This window comes from Thermobia domestica, chromosome 3 (assembly GCF_964235325.1).
Source record: "Thermobia domestica chromosome 3, izTheDome1.hap1.1, whole genome shotgun sequence".
NCBI lineage: Eukaryota > Metazoa > Arthropoda > Insecta > Zygentoma > Lepismatidae > Thermobia > Thermobia domestica.
This window is the reverse complement of record NC_137456.1, coordinates 159,598,931-159,619,284: the sequence shown is the minus strand read 5'-3', so window position 1 is coordinate 159,619,284 and position 20,354 is coordinate 159,598,931. Positions and strand designations below refer to the sequence as shown.

At 37.1% G+C, this 20,354-nt stretch overlaps 1 protein-coding gene across 1 annotated transcript in view; it reads right to left on the bottom strand.

The window, feature by feature from the left end:
• The window catches only part of LOC145680841 (uncharacterized), a 175,655-nt gene that overhangs the window by 50,931 nt on the left and 104,370 nt on the right, over positions 1-20,354 (bottom strand). The window lies entirely within an intron of this gene.

Genomic DNA, 20,354 nt, shown 5'->3' with positions numbered 1-20,354 from the left:
TTACTATATTTATAAATACATTTTACACCGTTTTGATATGATTGGAGTAAAACTCGCTAAAAGTTCGAACCATAGTATGAGATAGGTGTTATGCAAAATATGGATTAATTCTGTTTAAAAATATATCACATTATTCTTACATTTTATATTGTAAGACAACTCTGAAATATTAAAACTCCATTGGATTTGATAAACTCAGAACGGAGAACTGGATCAACTGGTAGAAAATTTTGAAGTGCAGGAGATAATTAAAATGTTTGAAATTGACAATTTTGCCACTCCAATATTTCACAAAAAGTAAGTGGCCAGGTGATTACAGAATGGCGACGCTTCAAAACCGAGTGGATTTTTCTTTTGTTTTATTAATTAAAATAATGTATTAGGGAAAGCGATAATTCTAGAGAGGTTTCATAAAAAACACACACATATCAAATCATCGCAGCATTATAAGATCTTCAGTGCCTCAAATTATCTTGATATTTCTGGTTTCACAATTTATGTGCAACTCACACGAAATGTACTTGATCCTGAACCTACAAAATGGGGGCGATGTATACATTTCCTGGAAACTTGGGTCAAGGTAAAATCAAACCGGTTACCAAAATTGGAGAGGTCTCAAGCATTCCGCTTGAAGGCAGGACGTTACTCATTTTTATTACCACCTTTAAGCGTGTCTTAAAGTCCGTTGCATCCCCGAAAAATCTGAAACGGTGGGACAAATATGAAAACAGAAAAAACATGTCTTTAATCATTTCAAAAGCAAAATAAATTGTCCCAGGGTCCCCCGCAGGATCCCAGATGTAACGACCCTCTCCTCCTAACCCCACCACACGAATCCAAATCGAGAGCCACAATAAAAAAAAGAAAAAGAAAAAGATTTTTAAGTTAACAATCGATTTAAACTCGCGCAGCAGATCCGAAAGAAGGGTCTTGGTAGAACAGACACATCAACTCAAGTCGCTACGTCAGCTTATCCGGATTTATATTCCTTGTGAATACGTTTATCGCAATGCACAAATTAAATCTGGTAATAATTAATAATAATAAATAATGAGAAACCAAAATTCAAATTTTGAATAACAAACTTTATTACAACAAAGAGGTGGTTGTGTATATACACTAATGCGTTAGATTAATATATATACACACGGCAACAATAATAACAACAAAAACAATATAAAAAATGTATATATAATTAACCCGCAAAATAATTCGTAACTGATTTCCAAATCTAACTATTCAATTTAATTAATTCTCGATTCAAAAACTCGGTAGTTAAATTCAATCGCAAAGTCAGATTGCAAAATTCGATATCTCAAAATATTTGATTCTGAATACATTCCAATATAACATTCGAAGTCAAAAGTAAATTTTCGAAGTAATTGAGAAAATTAATAATATAATAAATCTGAAGCTAATGAGTATTTATAAAATTTACTCAATTGAAAATTTCCTTCATTAAATTCTTTCTTCAATAACATACAAACTTCTCAAAGTTGACTCAATACTTATAGTACCAATACTTTTGCCGGCGACTGTACAGCAATTTCGTTGGTGACATGAAAACTCTCAAATTTCATTCCACCATCATTAATCATAAGAATTTCATTCCAAACTAATTCAATATATAGTATGCAATACTCGTTACTACGTAGCCCAATTATTTTTTAAGGTGACTGTACAAAGTCCATGAAGTATTCTAAAATTCCCAAAAAAAAGAAAAGAACTATTTTCAATATTACTAATCGTTTGAAGAAAAATGAATCTCTGCATAATTAACCTTCAATTCAAATGTATTGCGAAATATTTACTCTTTAGTGCACCATCAAGAATTTCAATGGAAACCATTCAGCAAAAGTAAAAATTTATGCACGATTCAACGAGTCTTACTAAAGCTACGAAATATAGAAACATATCCACAAAGAATTATCGCGAAACTACGTTCTATTCTTCAAACTAGTTCGTAGCTGTTCTCCCGAATTACCATTCCACCAATTTCAAATAATATTCTGGGGGGGGGATTTGTCTAGAACATTGAACATTACCCTACTATGGTAATTTAATTCGAGTACAAATAATGTCCTAGTCGAAGCGGAAAAATTCTACTGACAACCAGACAGAATTAGTTCACAATGTGACACATCTATATATATAAAAGAGAACGCACAAATCCTTTGTGAACTCATCACGCTAATACGGCTGAACCAATTTCTTTCATTTTTGGGGGGTTATTATGATTTGGACCCTAGATGGTTTTTATCATATCACTTTAATTTTTAATTACCAGTGTCTTGAGATAATTGACCATTCAAGTGTCCATACGTACAAATCCTTTGTTATTAGTTCATCATAGGTAAAAATAAACGTATTTATATGCAACCCGCATGACCATGTGACTCGGCGGGTTAACATAAATGACAGGCGCTATAATTTTAACATTTACTGCAATTTGAAAGCGAAAAAGTAAAAATTATCTAAGTAACAAAGTTTATTGCGTTCCGGGGTGACCGCAGCGAAGCGGGGTGAACGCTGCTAGTCTACTACTAAAATTGAATTTTCACTCACCCAAAGTTTTCTTCTCTTTGTTACCTTGTTCCTCGATCTTTCAATATTCGCCTGGACTTCTTAGACTGACCATAGAGACGTCACAAGAAGCGAGCGAACATATTGGTCAAAATCGTCACTGATAACATAGAACCTTTTAGAAGATTCTCGCCAAAAATTCAAACAGGAATAATTTTTGGCATACAAACGAGTATTTGTAATAGCAGTTAAGCTCACCAAAAAAACAAAACAAACAAAAAAAAAAAGCTTCCTGCATTAAAACCAAAGCAAGTAACTCTTTCGTTTCTCAGTTTGTTCTTTTCTTTCACAAATTTAGCGTCCCACAAAAATGGAGAATTTATCCCTGGGGCTAAAAGGCTCCACAAACTAACCAGATATAACTCAAAAACTATCGTAATCAATCGATTACACTGGTTATTTGGATAAATTCGGAAAATATAAGCGGGCACAAAGTTGACCTCCTTTTGTCCCCCGCACAACTTCTGCCTCGGCTCCTAATCTCCTGAAATTTTTCAGTTAAAAAAAAAAAGAAGCTTAACAGAATAGCTTGCCACTGAGAAACTAGAATTAATTTCATGGCACAAATCACTATATTCAACACTTTTCTTTCCTTCGGCCGTAATTCCCAATATATTCATTGCCCCCGTTCGACATCACTGTTGAACACGCACACAGACATCGACACAAAGCAACTCGAGAAAGACGTTCCGTTCCATTTCCAACGCTACACAAGCAACTCGAAGGAGACGATCCGTTCTGTAAAACAAACTACACAACTCGAAGAAGACGATCTGTTCCGTAAGACAAACTAGGAGATAGTATGCGGGCACAAGGCAGCCGCATAACACGAAGCCTATTAAGGTGGATCATTACCCGGAAGTCAGTATAAGCATTAGTTCATTGCCTTAACCAGTGTGTAAGGAAATGGCACATATTATAAGTATTGCACTATAAAATAGAGTTATGCGTTAGCTATAACATAAGATACTATTTCCTGTGCTTATGCATTCTGTTATCTAAAAAAGTAACATATAAGAGGAAAACTTGATGATTTTTAAGATGAGTACGCAGGATGGCGCTTGCTGTTAGATCTTGCTACTCCTGTGCTCAGTTTTATGAAATTTTTACTTATTAGCATAAATTATGTTACAAGTAGTTATCTCTTTACGGAATATGGATATTATGTGACCGTTTTTTGTGTTATGTTTTACATTTTATCCAAATATTATTCTAAGTTTAAGGAAATAGTTTTAGCGGCTAAATCTCATGCTTGCGCAGGACGCCATAATGCTTCGTTGCCAAACTTGTATGTGTGCTGTTGCAGTTACAGTAGTAAGGCAATTCCTTGTTAGCGTTTGAAGTACAGAAGCGGAACCTGTGAATTGTGACAAAACTATTATAAAAGTTTAAAGTAGGAAAACGGGAGGAATCATATAAAAGAAAAAAGAATCCAACTCAAAGTAAAAAAGTCGAAGAGCCAAAGGAAGCGAAGAGAAAGGGAGAATAATTTTAAGAAACAACTAAGCGCTTTTCAATTTTTAACTGTTTGTTGCCATGTGAATAATAAACACACGCGTAATATAGTTTATTTTGACGATCATTTTGAACGTTAAGTGTGTAATATGTGTTCTTCCTTCCTTCCTTTATTTATTTATTGCTGAAACTTAATTTGCTTAGATAAAATATTATATCTTCTTGAAAATAATTTATTTATGTTTTTGAGCTTTCATATGCAAACGAGTAGTTGCCTGAACCCGTTAGTGGAAAATAGTAATTCATTTCGCTTACTAGAAAAGATCGTGGGGTGTTACTCTGACTTCATATTGATCCTATGCTCAGTCGACTCCATTTTACATATGAAACAATTAGGCAACCGAAGAAATCCTCAATTGCAAGCGTGTTCGAATTATGAACGTTAAAAGTTCAAAATTGAACAGTTCTGAAAAAAGTTTGAAGTAACCATTTTTGAGATATACGCTTCATTTTTGGTACTGGGGTCTTTTCTTGGGTGCTCGACAGAATGATGAGGTCAAAATGTACGCATTTTGCAAGATAAGGGAACTTATTGGGGAGAGGTTGAAGGTTGAAGGGTAATGATGTTTTACAACTTGCAAATTATCAACTGTTGGCACACCGGGTCAGTAGGCTAATAAAATTTATTTGCTACTCCTATTCTACTCTATTGTCATTTGAATGTCACTTTCCTGTGTGGCCACCTTAACATTGAACAATGACATATGTCTTCGAAACGGAACTAACGTGAACGGCCCAACCCAGCCGGCCTTTGTGTATTATGGAAAGAAAAATATTTCAATCCAACGAGTATGTCCTTTAGGCAAAGGAAGACGATGATTAAGGCAAGTGAATGATGATGGAAGAATAGATGGAATGAGATGAATGGACTAAACGGGAGTACCCCTAGAAATCCCATTGTGGAAGACAGTGTTTCAATATTTCACCAATAGCTATTTTTTTTTTTTTTTTTAATTTTCAACGGATTTTAATGACGATTGTTTGAAAATAGTGACCAAACTTCAGGAAATATTTTACGGTATGCCGCGAGAAATGTGACCGAAAAGCAAACAATCGGCTAGCGATGATGTGTGCAAAAAAGCGGTTTTCTCGAGAATAAAAACCACCTGTTCACAACTTTGAGCGCACATTCTCGTGAACCTTTTTTTTTTTTTTTAAATTTTTCGGTCTAGTTTGCCGTTGAGTATCTTAGAATATTCCTTGAAGTTGGACCAATATTTTCCGTTAATCGACATTCCAATTCACTGAAAACTAAGCACATGGCTACCGATGATGTATTAGAACACCGTATTCTGTGATGCATAAGCATAGGCCGACAGGGTCGGAGTACCGCTCAGGTTTGTTCCGCGGCAGGCCTCTCTGGTGCTGCGCGAGCTCCTTGGTTCGCCATTTACGTATGATTAACCACAAATGAAATGCCGGTGGTATAAATATTTGTATTCATTGTCAATGCCAGCCTGTAGTGGATAATTTATTTGATTTAACTTCATTTTAACAATAACCTGATTTTCGTTTTCCATATATGATACGGTGTTGTTGTGCGCCCCAGTATTTTTTTTCTTTTTGCTGAACAGCTGATCCGGATAAAACAACATATTGGTGACAGAGCGTTTTGAGAAAATATTGGTCTCACTCCTAGCTACAGAAGGGAAAAGAACACTACAATATAGATCATCGTACACGACGTTCTTCATTGAATTTTGCACGCCTGGTAAAGCGTTTCCTAGACTAATTTTATTGTTCAATTTGAAGGTGGCCACACAGGAAAATGATATTTGAATGACACTACAATTGAATAGGGGTAGCAAATACATTTTATTAGCCTATTGGTCCAGTATACCAAATGGGAAGCAATTTGCAAGGTGTAAGACACCATAAGCCTTCACCCTCTTTCCAATAATTGCCCTTATCTTGCAAAATGCGTACTTTTGATCTTACCACTGTGTTGGGCGCCCAAGAAAATCCCCTGCCACTAAATCTGAAGCGTTTATCTCAAGAAATGGTACTTCAGACTTTCTGCAAAATCTGTTCAATTTTGAACTTTTAACGCTCATAATTCGAATACGCTTGCGATTGAGAATTTCTCTGATTGCCTAATTGTTTCATATGTAAAAAGGCGTCGACTGAGCATAATACCGATACGAATCCAGAGTAACACCCCGCGACCTTCCCTAGTTAGTATTTAAAAAAAATCATAAACCCTACCGCTTGAATTTTTATCCTATAAAGAAAAGAAAATGTATAGCTTCAGTTCAGAAACGCAACGACTCCTATAGAAATGCACATTATTTTTCTACTCCGGAGCTGCAGTGGCTCCGTGGTAGAGCATTGACATTTTGTACGTAATGTTTCTGGTTCGTTCTCAGCTTTGCCAGGTGCAGGGAGTAATCTACACCCCCAAAACCCCCTAACACCCTCCCAAATTTCTTTATACACACCCCTAGATGGAAAAGGAATACTCCCCCAAATCCAATTGTGTCAATCAGTATCATATAGGTTATTTATTACATCGCGTTAAAAAAGGTTTAGCGTTTAGGAAAGAAGGCAATATTCTTATTTATTTATTTCACTTCAAAATACGAAGCGACCTCGTTCTTATGCACGTCTTCCAGAACCACATGACCTCATTGTTTCCGGCGGTATTTCGATCGAAACAAATGACAAAATAGACTCACTCACAGTGGCGTAACTAAAGGTTTGGGGGCCACCCCGCAACAGCGTGGAGTGGAGCCCCTTCTCTACGTCCCAGTTCACGATTTGGGGGCCCTCTGATGGCTTGCCCCCCCACAAGGCGGGGTCTGCGGGGCCCTTATTTACGCCCCTGCCCACTCATACCTATCCTCCCGGGCTCCGCGGTCGTTACCGAGTAAAGAGATTGATGAACAGATGCATATGACTGAAATTGGCTACGTCTTGAGCGGTCATTCACCTACCTCCTTCTCAATAAGGAAAAATGTGACAATATAGTGTGGAAAATAGGTATATGTAAGATAATCAAATTGAAAAGTTGCAAGATTTAGTAAAAAATTGACGTTATTTATAGTTAGTGTAAATAGTGAGACTGCCAAAAGTGCCCAAATGTTCCTGTAGTTTCTTCAAGAAACAGTCTTTAAACTAAGACGAAATGATATTTCTATTGAGTGTGGAGTACAACTTGCTCAAGTATGGAGATGGGGAATATCATAACTCAGGATCAGGTGAGACAATTTTTTTATTGGTTTGTTATTTAGCAGGGGAAAATAATGGATTTGAACTTGGTTTTCTCTTCGTATTAATATAAAATCTTTGAACTTAGTTTCCTATTCGTGTTAATATGAAATTTTATTTTAATGATCCAATGTACATTAAAAAAAAGAAAAAAAGCAGATTGAGCTCCATAAACGAAAGCTGCGAGGGAGAGAGGAACATGGAACCAGTTACTCTTGCGAATAGTTGCATAACAAAATATACTGTTTTCTTTGGGTTTGTTTAAAAATGTATATCACTATTGAGAGCACCCTCCTTTTATTTTGAACACCCCCCAAGTAAAAATTTCTGGCGTACTTACTGGCCAGGTGGGCTTTATGTGTGTGGGTTTCTCGGGGTTTCCAGTGTGCTACTACTTTTCTCATTCTATCATTTCATTCTTTCTTATCATCACCGTTTCGTTTAGCCTATATGGCATAACCGAGAAACCTGAATGCCTTTTTTTCTGTAACGTTCTATCATTGTGCTGCGACGGAAAGGTAGACGGTGATGACAACGAATGAAATGGTTGAATGAAAGAAACGGAGGGACCCGGAGGAAACCCACACATATGGTTTGTCCACTATAAAGCCCACAAGAAGTGAGTGCTCTATGTCTAGCTCATTGATCCAATATTCTGACCGTAAATGATACGTTTACCACTTTCGGTTTCAACACAAGAATAAGGAGCGGAGATGGAACCCATGCCTTTGACGCTGAATCTATACCAACAAATAATTTCTTGTTATCGCTTGCCATCTTTGCTCTATGTAAATTGAAAGTGTGATAAGAAGCAATGTAGAGTGACAGAATGAAGTAGCTATAATCATTGGCATAAGTCACAGTTCAATCTGTAACATTATCCACGCATCTTCGAAAGGTGTTTGGTTGTTTTAAAACGCTTTTATCCAGAAACACACGTCAAAGCACATTATATTTGGTTACACCCAGGCCTATTTAATGTAGTCCACAAAGTTATGTAATATGCCTCAATAATAATTGTTTTTCATTAAGCGTTATGCGCATCAATGTATGTCGGGCTTTTGCCCCTTCCCCGACCTTGGAAAAATCCTGTGGGTGTTTCTGGATAAAAGTATTCTTGTTCGGAACTGTTACTATCTTCAGGTCTCCATAGTATGAAGTGTGGACCATACTGAAATATAGCGTGAAACTGTTTTGAATGTATGCCACTATAAACAAGAATTAGAGAATTCATACCTGAGCTTGTTATTGTAGAAGATCATCTGTTATATGAAGTACAGCAATCATGGTGCAAGAACAAGTACTTGCAAAACACTTGGAGAAATGAAGTAGGTTAAATATACTAGTAGATTTTAATAAAATTAGCTGTAAATAGCTCGGTAGATAGATTACCTCTGGCGTACGAGATCGCTGATTCAATCACACTTCTCGCCAGGAGGACTTTATGTAGGACACATAGTGTGGGTGGATTTTCCCATTCCTTCAGTGTTTTCCCACTTCCTTCAGTCTACCATTTCGATAGTCAACATCACTGCTTCTTTTAGATTTGGAATATAATCGTGGAATATTAAACTAGAGAATTTCAAATAACGCCTTCGGTACCCTAACACCCGTGCTAATCGCATAGCTTTACTCACTACGGGCCTTATACAGAGTCGTTCTGATGCGTGATTAGTGCCATACTAAAGCCTTCGATTAAAACGTTTCCTGTAGTAATCAGGCTTTTAGTATGACGCAAACCATATGTCAAAATGACTTCCTCATTCCACCTGGATTGTGAAACAAATCTGCCGGTGTAAGTAAGCAACCTAGTAGAAGTTGGTAACAGTTTTCATTTAACGCAGTTTAAGCCGTATTTTGTCCAGAAAACGCTGGAATATTAGCCATGATACTTAAGCCCCTAAACTAAAGCAGCTCCGGGGATTGCAACTTCGCTTATAAAATACCATATTTGAACGTACTACGAATCTGTTTTGTCTTATATACCCACGTAATGATTTTGTATTTGTACACATATTCTTAATCTGCACCGTAGAGACATCTAGTTATAAATAAATGTATAACGTTTCACTGCCATTTTCTGATAAACTATTACCATAAAAATGATATAATTTTCCTCTAAATACAATTTGACCAGAAAACGCTGGAAATTTAACCATGAAAATTAAGCCTTTAAAGTAGAGCTACACCAAGGATAGCAACTATGCTTATAAAATACCATTTTTGAGTGTACTGAGAATCTGTTCTGTCCAAAAGATGAAATTTATGTAATGATTTTGCATTAGTATGTGATTTCTTAATCTGCGCCCTAAAGACATCTAGTTTGAGAGAAATATACGTATAACGTTTTATGAGTTGAAAAAATCACTTTTGATCCAAGAATATAATTAATTCACATTTTAAAGCAGTATTGAGTAAAATGGAAATAATCTCTCATTTCTCTTCATAGTAAATCATGTATAAAATGTGATCGTGTCTAAACACTTTTCTATCCGTAACTCATGTGGCAACATCGCATGTGTCGCAATGCGCTCTGCCATCTATTGAGAAAGTTTTACCCTAATGGTGACTAGCGATCCAGCTTAACCACGTGACGCGCAAGCAAACATGAATGATTTCCATTTTTATTCTTGGTTTCGCGCACTCCCTACTCTTTCTTCTCTACTTTTTTTAAAAATTTTTAACTGAAAAATACAAAGATTATACATGAGTTCTAAAGAGAGCTAATATGTTTTTAACAACACTATTACACATATTGTTAATATCTATTCCCTTTTTTTATATAATCTCTTGCTTCTCTTCTGTCGAAATCAAAACTCATGGGACGAGTCCATCCAGTCGCAGAGTCGGGGGGTGTCCTCAAGGTCGACTCGTTACACAGACGATGTCCAACTCAAAATGTTGAAATGGAAAGGGGTTGAAGTTCAGTATCCTATGAAAGCTTATGTTAATTGAAAGAAGAGAAAACAAGTCTCGACTCTTGATGAAAAAGTCTATTGAAATTCCTATTAATCTGAAGCGGTAAGACAGGTGGAAAAACAAAACAAAACAGAAACTAGAATGTATCAAATGAAATGACTCGTGTCATTTTGCTATGCTTATCGACAGTCAAGACTTATCCAATGTCCAATTCTGTATCATTTAACACAAGCTTTCACATGATTTGCTTATTTACCCCCCTTGGCACTTGAAACTTTTGAGTTGGACCCCGTCTGGGATTCTGCAGATAAAACTGGGATATCGACGGTACAACGCAGCTACTTCGTATCTTAAAAAAGGCGATTTTCACTTTTTGACATGGATGTGAGTGAAAAAATTCGCTCTACCTAATGCACTCACTCTTATGTCCATTAATAAAATATAACATACGTTTTGAGTCTGAAACTGATTACTGCTGCCACCTCTTATCTCTCATCGAACGTACATCTTACGCACCTTACTCGTATCTCGGTCTGATCTCCTTCGTGGCTAAGCGGTTAGGGTACTCGCCTTTGGCGCGGGAGACCCGGGTTCTCGGCGGGAGCTCAAGTGGTACGGAGTCCACGTTAATCAGTAGGTCCACGTCTCATAGCCTCGCTGCTGAACGGGACGTTAAACTCAAAATCAACTCAACTCGTATCTCGGTCTGTATATCAGATACGTGTTTGTGATACAAAACAGTCAACGAAGGTATTAGCTTGGAAAAACTCGTATCTTTTATTTCTAATTGTTTGCCAATTTTACCTCACGTGATCAGTTTGATCTGCTGCTAGTATTCATTGTATGCTTGGTGCTGAGGAAGGACGTGTAACGTGTTAAGGGCCTGTGTATTATATTTCTTTAAATATTGAGGTAAGCAAATAATTCTAAATTATATTAGTAATACCTTTGAAGTTAAGGTACAATCAGAAGTTTCTAGTACAGAATATTGAACTTCTCTTCTATAGTTTCATGTTTATAATAAAAGAACTGAATTGTAAGTGAGGTTAGAGCATTACACAAGCTTAGAATTCCAGATTGAGACTAGTGTAATTGAGTTGCGAGTTAGCGGCAGCAAAGTTTTCAGTGTCAGTAAATATTTTTTCAATAAGTTACGTGTTTGCTTCCCTAAAATGCAATACAAATTTAAGGTTATTTGAAACATCAGCTATTATTTCACACTGCTCAACAAGTGTATGTACATTGACAACAATGCCAGTATTTTTAACAATATTCGCAAAGTGCTTTCTAAAAGCATAGCAAACTGCTTTATGTATTTGAAACAAAAATAATCAAGTTTCGAGTGACCTAAATGCAAGATTTTTTCATTGTATGCTTTTTGTTACAAAAAGTAATTATGAAATGTTTCTGGAAACGCACGCTTAAAATTCTATTAGTTGCAGATAAAAGATTTCTGTTCTACTTTCAATGGCTAGGCCCACATTACAATATAATATAGGTGTCAACTTGTGAAAAAAAGAGGTAAAAATTTGCCAAAAGTGAAACAGAAACGACTTTCCGATCAAGAAAGTACTAATTATAGGCCAAGAATTTTTAATGACTGTATTGTATGCTTCCATATAACGTTAGAACATTATTGAAACATCTTTATTATCTTGATTCAAACATACAATTATACTAAGCACACATACAAAAATACCACCGCCTTTATCGGGACTCGAAGCGAGACCTTCCTGTTGTCAGTTAGGTGTGTTGTTCATTACACACACACATCTGTGTCAATTTTTGTGTACGAGGACCGTTCCGAAAGTAATGCACGGTGAAAAAGTGTCGGAGGCCTTTCAAATTATACACTTTATTAGAGTAACTCTTTCTCTGCACGATGGCACACTTCAACATAGTCTGCATTACACGCAATACATCCGCCATCGTTGAACCCAACACTCGAATCCTTTTTGGAAAGATTCAGGTTTGCACTGTCGAAGCCACTGCTTCACTGCCACTTTCACCTCATCTGTGTCTTGAAATTTTCGTCCACAAAATCTATCCTTCATTGGGCCATACAAGTAGAAGTCATAAGAGGCTAAATCTGGAGCGTACGATGGGTGAGGGACCACTGACCAGCCCAATTTGCCACTCACCTGACTTATTGCCAAAGCCGTGTGGGATTTCGCATTGTCATAATGAATTTGGATCAATTTCAAATTCTTGTTTGGTCTCTTCTTCCTGATGGCTTCTCGAAGCTTCTTGAGTGTTGCAATGTACCTGTTGCTGTTCACGGTACAACCATGTTCCAGAAAAGCAACGAGAATGACACCCTTGCCATCCCACCAGAAGACTGTTGCCATCATTTTCTTAGCTAATCGCTGGCTTTTGAACTTTCTAGATCTTGAAGAAGAAGTGCGATGCCATTTCTTCGACTGATTCTTTGTTTCCGGATCTTAAGCATTATAACCCTGTAACAAGATCACAGAAAAACATGTCTTCGCTAACTTTAAATGCTTCCAGCAGCTCACAGCAGACCTCCACCCTTCTGTCCTTTAAATCACGTGTCATCTGCCTCGGCAACCACTTCGTACACACTTTGCGAACGGACCTCGTATATTGCCCTTCTTCGTGCCTCAGGTAAACCAGGTACTCAGTGTTGCTATCCTGCATTAAAGATCTTATTGAAGCTACTGCTTCGTTATTCACGTTACAAACATTTAGATTGTATTGTAGATCTAACCTAACCAACTCTCCTACAATGATTACAAAATTAAACCCAATGTTTTTTATTTTCTTTCGAGTTATGGAACGAAGAAAAGGTGAAATAAACCGATCCAATAGTTTGATCCATTCTAGAGGTGAAAAAAATTCTTGAGATGCTTAACAAATCACAGATGTCTACTCACGAGTCAGACTCCAATCAACATGGTGGTCCGCAGCCATCTCCGAGCACGTCTGAAATTCAGTCTTTTAAATCTGAACTGATAGAACGACCTATGCTGCAGCCAAATGTTCAAGATAATGGTCTTCAACTTCATCATTCATCTCCCATACCACCTGGAGTTATCCATTGTGAATCTGAACTGTCCAATTTACAATTAGGTCCTCGAGAAGAACGCCTCCAATCTGTTCAGCTGTTTTCCATAGCAACTGCAGTTATAAGCCATAAACCTGAACTTGATCAGTCATCTAGAACACCTGAAGTTATACATTATGAATCTCAACTGTCTAGCTCAGATCCCCAAGAAGACGGAGGTCTCCAGGTTGAACAGGCTTCAACATCTAGAGTTAAGCATTATGAATCTGAACAGACAGAACTTTCTACCTTGTAACTACATTCCCAGGAAAACGGTCGTCCGCAACTTCATCTGCCGTCTCGCACGGAATCTGCTGTTTTGTGTACTGAATCGGAATTAACAGAACTGCAATTAAATATTCACGGCAACCATACTGAGAAAGAAGAAGTATCAACAATACATGTCGCAGAGCCTCTAGAGTTCACAATCACTAGCATTAACGTGACACCGCTACCAGAGCCAGGAATGTATCAAGAGTTGAAATCAGATGATGTTCGTTCCTCTGAACATAGTTCTTCATCCACATCATTGTCCGCTACTCGACCAAAGCGGATGACTAGTACCCCTATAAGAACGGTCTATATGAAAATTGACACAGAATCAGAATCTGAGTCTCATATCGCCGTTAGTTCGGATGATAAATCTTATGAGCCGCCAAAGAAAAAAACAAAATCTGCTTCTACAGAAGAATGTACAAATAAACAACCACCAACTGTTAATTTGACTAAAACCACACCTCTTACGAATCTACCTAAGTCCCAAGGAGCTTCTACTTCACAAATCAGTAGTCGAGTTTGCACAAAATGTTCACAATCTGCAGAGAACTTTCCATCTGAAAACTTGGAATGTAGTCACCGTCAAAGAACGCGTTCATGTAAGGGACAGGGAGACTGGCAATAAATGGATGAGAAGTAATGTTAAAAAAGAGCGTGAGAAAGGAGACAGCTATGTCACTGTGAAACGAACAAAAGGTGTAAGGGTAGGAATATAAAATAGAAAGGGGAGAGTCATGGGCAAGCGTTGTGAAAGTTCATTGTGTAGAAAGTCCAAGGAACGTAAGTGCCATCAAATAACAGAAGAAAACAGAAAAATTATTTTTGAAACATGTTGGAAAACTTTAACATGGGATCAGCGTAGAATTTATGTAAAATCATTGGTAGAATGTAAAACTGTAAATCAGTTCGCAATTCTAGGCCATCGGCATCACTTTCATATCACTTCAAAGTTGGGGAAGAACGCTTGTCTGTTTGCAAGAAGCTTTATCTTTCAACGTTTTGTTAGGGCGAATGGTCTGTCTTACAGTGTGTAAAACGCAGTGAAAGTGGAATGGTAGAACCGTTGGGCAAACGACCGAGTGATTCACCTTCCAAATTAAGTTTCATTTACATAACCAGGAGAATAATACGAAAATAAAAATAGCCAAAGAGTATTTAGATAATCTGCCAAAACTTCCGTCACATTACTGTAGAAAAGAGACTTCCAAACCGTACCTATCTTTAGACTTCAGGAGCATATCAGACGTCTACAGAGATTACAAGCGACACTTATCTCTGAAAAATCAAGAATTAATGTTAGGTTATGAGGTCTTTAGGAAATTGTTTGAAAGGTTGAACTATGGTCTCTTCCAACCCAGGAAGGACCAATGCGATATCTGCAGTTCCTTCAAAACTGGTAATAGGGGAAAGTCGTCTGGTATCGGACACCTTAGCTTTTTTTAGTTTGTCAGGCTGAAAAATAGCTATATCAAATTACTTAATGCACAAAATGATACCTTGGTATCTTATACACAACGTGTTAAAGGTGATTTGACAGGTAAAAACTAATAATATATATTTTTGTAAAAAATCAAAGGAACACAAATTAGCGTTCTTAAAAAGTGGAGGGTGGTATCGGACAAACATAAAACTATAGAGAATTGGTCTTTTGAAGTAATTTAATAACAAAACAAATTGCAAATATTAGCTGTTTACTTACAGGAGTTCTTACACACAAAATAGAGTTTTATTACGCTTTGAAATACAGCCTAAAATAAGAGTAAACAATATATCTTAAAATTCTTAGTCTCATCAAGAGTTGTTATTTTTTATTCTGACATAAATCACAATGATAAAACAGTCTGTCTTCAAAATTTACATATTGTTCATGGAACAAATCCTTACATATATATTGCGCTGTATCCAATTATCAAAAGACTCCCCGCAGATTATAATGTTTAGTTTTTCAGCAGGTTTCTAAACTAGTTTTAAAAATTCTGATATTCTTAGGGCATTAGGCTAGTTAACTATACAAAGCATTTACATGATTGTATAGTATTTCTTCTTGGTCACTTTCTATTAGATGTGACTTTGTTATCCGAGCAGCGAGGCTTAGCTGTTACCTCTTTCCCTTCCGACACGATCTTCTAATGTTATCTAAGGAACACCATGTCTAGCACTGGCCACACGTGCTTCTTGGAAATAACTTTGTCCATGGCCAACTTCATATTTCTTCATTCCAATTGCCACGTATTTTCCCCATAGTTTCCTGAAAAGGTCAGAAACCATTAAAAACGTCAAGTTTACTTACCAGTGTTGTGTCCGATACCACCCGATTCCCTTTTGTCCGATACCAGCCGAAATACTTGTAACTTATGAATGGCTATCTACCAGCTTGTAACAACACGAAGGCAACTATATGCCTAAATTATAATATATATATACACCCTAATAAACGCTGTGATAGCAATAATATATCAATACATTTACTTTGTGAGAAGTTGCAGGCACACAAATCTATCTCCGTGCACCTGATCACTCGCAAAAATACAAAAACCTTGAAGCACGAGATACACCGTTCATCGGACAAATCCACTATGGCGTGGACTTGGCTAGTTCATTTCGATCAACTAACTGTATGCTTGACAGGTGCCGCCTTAAGCAGGAAATAACGAAAATTGCTTTTGTCCGATACCACCCGCTGTCCGATACCAGACGACTTTCCCCTATCTCTAAAGAACAGCATAGCAAGCATATTGAAGACAAAGAATGAGCAAGACAAGAGAAGGACAATGATAAGAAGCGCGCTTTAAATGGAGAAGTTTATGTTCTTACTGTAGATGCAAGCTGTACAATTAATCCCACAACTTCAGACTGTATCCATGTACTTCAAGCAAAAACTAGCGACTCACCAATTCGCTGTGTGCAACATCGCAAACATGGATGTAACATGCTACGTTTTCCATGAAGCCGAAAGAGATGTAGACTAGGGTAGGTCGTTTTGCCACTTTTTTTTCGGAACGAAATGTAATACCTCGCAAAAGTGGCCCACCCACATGGACAATACAGATATAGATTTTTTTTTTAAAATCAGATAATATCTTCTGTGAGAACTATTGCCTCAAAGTTTCAAAATTTCACTGAAAATTACAAAATATACTAAAAATGTTCATTATTTTTAGTTATGTCAAAGTAAACACATTTTTGGATTTATACATGCCAGATGCTATGAAAACTGACATTCAAGTCTAAAAATGCCAGTTATATTCCCCTGCGGTGGGATAGGAGTGCCTCCTCTGGGGCCGGCAAGGGGGGCAAATTCAGTACAATTAAGCGTTTCTATAGCTATTTTCGTCATTGCCTTTTCCTTCTACTGGTGGTTCATAGTGGTAGCAGAGCATTGTTATTTTTCACCATGACACTCCCACTCCTCCACCTCACAATACTGCAACGCCCTTCTCCTGTCCCGATCTGCGTAATTTCTCAAGCGCTATATTTGGTTACTGTTGCCTTCAGCTTATATGAATTTACCGTTACAGATAATAGTTTGGTAAACACTATTTTCACAGAAAATTCTGTATTTCTTTTTTAAAAAAGTCAATATTATTTATTATATCACAAAAATGACTTCAGTGATAATGAAGCAGACCTTGAAGAGAAAGCAGAGGAAAGCTCTTCTGAGTAAGAGACTAAACCTAGAGACAGAACATCTAAACCGAAGCTAGATTTGACTGAAACTGTTATGATTGCTCAGAGATATAATGTAAGCGAGAGGGTTGCGGTACATATAACACCAACTGTGCTTCAGGCAGCTTGATGGGCTGGAATTATAGCTTCTCAACAATCTGGCGACATAACTCTGCTTTAATTGTGAACACGAGCAAAATAAGGCGTGCGAAACTTAAAGTTGCTCGGAATTTAAAAGAAAGTTCTAGAAATGATGCTTCCCATTAAAAGCCTATACTTTGATGGTCAAAGGGGAGACACTAAAACACACGCAGGCATCGTTAGAGAAGAGCACTTATCACTTGTGGCTGAACCACTCTCAATACATTGGGGACGTGACACCATCCTCTGGCCGTGACGAGACCACGGCTATTTTCGAGTACATCATGAATCAAATCTAAGGTGTCTTTGATGAAGTTGAGGTTCTTGGGTGTGATGAAACAAACACTAACACTGTTTGGAAGGGAGGTATTCGTCGAAAATTAAAGGAACTAACAGGCTATTTGTCTCTTGCATTTTAATGAACTGCCTTTCCGAGCTCTCTTCACGCATATTGGTGCTAATTCAAGCCCATATTCGTACACAGGTCCCATAGGTTCAAAACTATCTCACTCTGAAAAGCTTCCAGTGGTGTCATTCAAATCAATAAAATGTGACTTACCTCATCATAGTCAGAAGAGTTCAGAAAACTTAGTAAAGACCTGAGATACTTATTTCAAGTCTTCAATTACTAATGGTCCTCGTCACGTCTTTGAGACCATTCATAGGTCTAGATACTTACCAAATGAATACCAGGCTGTAATCCGTTCATCCATTCAGACGAATGCATTTCTCCCACTCCCAGAGAATATTCTTTTCGCTATGATGACTGATGGTCTACTTGCTGTCCGACAAGATGCATTACATAAGGTTCTTAGTGCTCGAAAACACGAAGCAGAGAATCTTCATAACACTATTGGATATAACATCATTCATTCCCAGACTGAATTTTGAGGCGAAAAATTACACTGAAATGATCTTTTCGGGAAAGCACTGATGTTTCAATAACTGTACCACTAGTTCTAAGGACGGTATCAAACAAAGAGCTCATGGTCAAACTTTCACTTTCTAACAACACTGTGCCAGAATAGTCCTTCACCGTCTATCCATGCCACACGATGGCAGTAGAACGGATAGTGGAATTAGTCACTGAAGCAGCCTCTCGAGTATGTGGCAGTGATGCTAGAGACGAGATGATCAGGTCAACCTTACTTTCTAGGCAAGCTGTGTCTAAATTGCAATCAAAGTCCCAATTTGAGACATTTTTTCCTGACAGTGACGAATTGGATTAGTTCATCCGTTTCTATACATGGTTGGTTGGTTGGGTAGTGCTGTCGGAGGAGCCCTAGATGCAGCCACCTCCACATGGTAGACTCTGGGACGCTTGGACAGGCTATATGACCAGGTGAGCGAGGACCTTCACAACCGCTTAAATGTACTGAATTTGCCCCCTTTTCTGGCCCCAGAGGAGGCATCCCTATCCTCCCAAGGGCACATAACTGCATTTTTATACTTGAATATAAGTTTTCTAAGCAACTAACATGTATTTAACCAAAAAAAGTTTTACTTAACATAACTAAAATTCATGAAGAACTTTGGTACTTTTTGTAATTTTCAGTGAAATTTTGAAAGTTTGAGGCAATAGTTCTCACAGAAGATATTATCCGATTTGAAAAACAAATCTATACCTGTAATGTCCATGTGGGTGGGCCACTTTTGCCAGGTATTTAATTTCGTTCCGAAAAAAAAAAGTGGTAAAATACTGCACCCTAGTATAGACGCCAATGTGTTTTCATCGTGTCTGATGGACTTCATTGCAACTGAATTCACTGACGATGGAAAACCAGTTATCATTTACAGTGACAGATGTACAGCACAGAATCACAACTGTACTCTTTCCAAACTGCATCTTGCTCACACGAAGAAACGAACAATAATTCAGAAATATCTTACTAAAGGACATTCGCAAATGGAATGCGATTCGGTGCATGCAGTGATTGAAACAAAAAAAGAAAAATAAGGATTGTACATTCCAGCAGACTTCGTTACATTAATTCAAAAATCTCGTTCTGAGAAGCCATATAAAATTACATACATATCACACACGTTCTTCAAAAAGTATGATGAACTTCGTTATTACTCATCAATTCGACCTGGAAAGAAAGTTGGAGATCCCTGTGTCGTTGATTTGAAAGCTCCGAAATATTCTTCAGATGCAGCTGATGCTCCACTTATTGAATTAAAACTGCATTTCAATGACAGTTGGAAAGAGCTTAGTCAACGTGTGAAATGTATGTGTGATTCAAGAACGGCATTATTGCAAAATATACCGAACTTGTATAGTGGTGTCATTCCACTTAATAAACGAAAGTTTGAGGACTTGCAGTCGCTAAAGTCATTCCTCTTTCGTGATCACTATTCGCTCTATGATTCTCTCCCACATGAGTAGAAAATTCATTATAGAAGCATTCGTTGTGAAACCATACGGTCGACTTAGATACATTTTGTCGATTCTTTTTAACAATTCTGGTTATTGCGATGTTTACTTGGGTTTTGTGACAAGTCGTATTCTATTTTTTTCACATAATTTTTAATAACGAAAAGTTCTTCTGTGTGACTTTAAAGCAATTTTTAACATTTTTCAGTACGTGAGTAAAAGACAGAAATGTTAATGTTATGTATGTTCTAACATAATTATGTATGTACCTTTTTGGATAAACGTTTTGTTTGCATCTTAGTTAATCTGAAACTTAGATTACGAAAAATAATTTTGTATTGGAATTAACTTTTCAGTGATTTCCATTTTTTTCATGCTCATTCAATTTATCAAGTAAAATGTTACCATCTTTAAAAATTACGTCCTTTACAATTTCTTATTAGAAAATCAGTTAAATTACTTATTCACACTAACCTGTCATTACTTGATCGAATTAATTCTTGTTCATGTTTCATAAATTATTTAAAATGAAGAGGACTCAAACAGAGAGAAGCAGCACAGCGTTTATAAAAGAATCAGAGAAATCGTGTTCCTTGAAATATTGGATAA